The following is a 752-nucleotide window of genomic DNA, read 5'->3' as shown; positions in this document are numbered from 1 at the left end:
GAAAGACAATTTCCTCGGAGAAATCTATGCAACGGATCTTGTTCCCTTGTGTTTGTTTGTGTTCTTCATGTTCATCGCTGATATAATAAGCTGGAGATGTCTTGGTGAGGCATGTTGTGTTCACAAGCAGAAGAAGCAGACCCAGAGATGTAGGCCTCCTTCCAAACACCCAAATCTTCGTAATTGATATTAACCCATGTCTGGTTCTTGGGTTTCACACGGATTCAACTTTAGGGTTCTTCTCTTTTATCTTCCTTAAATTAACCATGCCCAAAACCAACAATGAAACACGTTCACTGTAATGTTGGAAAATGTCACGCCAATGGAAACGAAACATAATATTAAATTAATTCATTCGGGCGGATGGTGAGTCTACGACGATAATCATATGATATGATATGATATGATATGACGAGAGAATTAGGTTAAAAGAGGAAAAATACTTATACCTAATTAATTAGCTGCCCCTGAATTAATTAATGTAATTAGTTAGATTAATTAGGGAGAAAGTAGAAGAAAACAAAAGTTGGGTGAGAAAGGACTTGGGTATAGGTTCCAAAGTCCCATCCCCTTAGCTATAATATTAATTACCCCATTTTTGTTTTAAGGACATCGAGACCTTAAATTTTAGGTATAAAGATTAAACCTTTTTTTCCAAGTCAAACATTGGACTTTTTTTTTTTTTTTTTTTTTTTTTTTTTTTTTTTTTTTTTTTTTTTTTTTTTTTTTTTTTTTTTTTTTTTTTTTTTTTT

The sequence above is a fragment of the Cucurbita maxima genome, unplaced genomic scaffold, assembly GCF_002738345.1.
Source record: "Cucurbita maxima cultivar Rimu unplaced genomic scaffold, Cmax_1.0 Cma_Scf00004, whole genome shotgun sequence".
Lineage (NCBI taxonomy): Eukaryota > Viridiplantae > Streptophyta > Magnoliopsida > Cucurbitales > Cucurbitaceae > Cucurbita > Cucurbita maxima.
Note: the sequence above shows the minus strand (reverse complement) of the source record.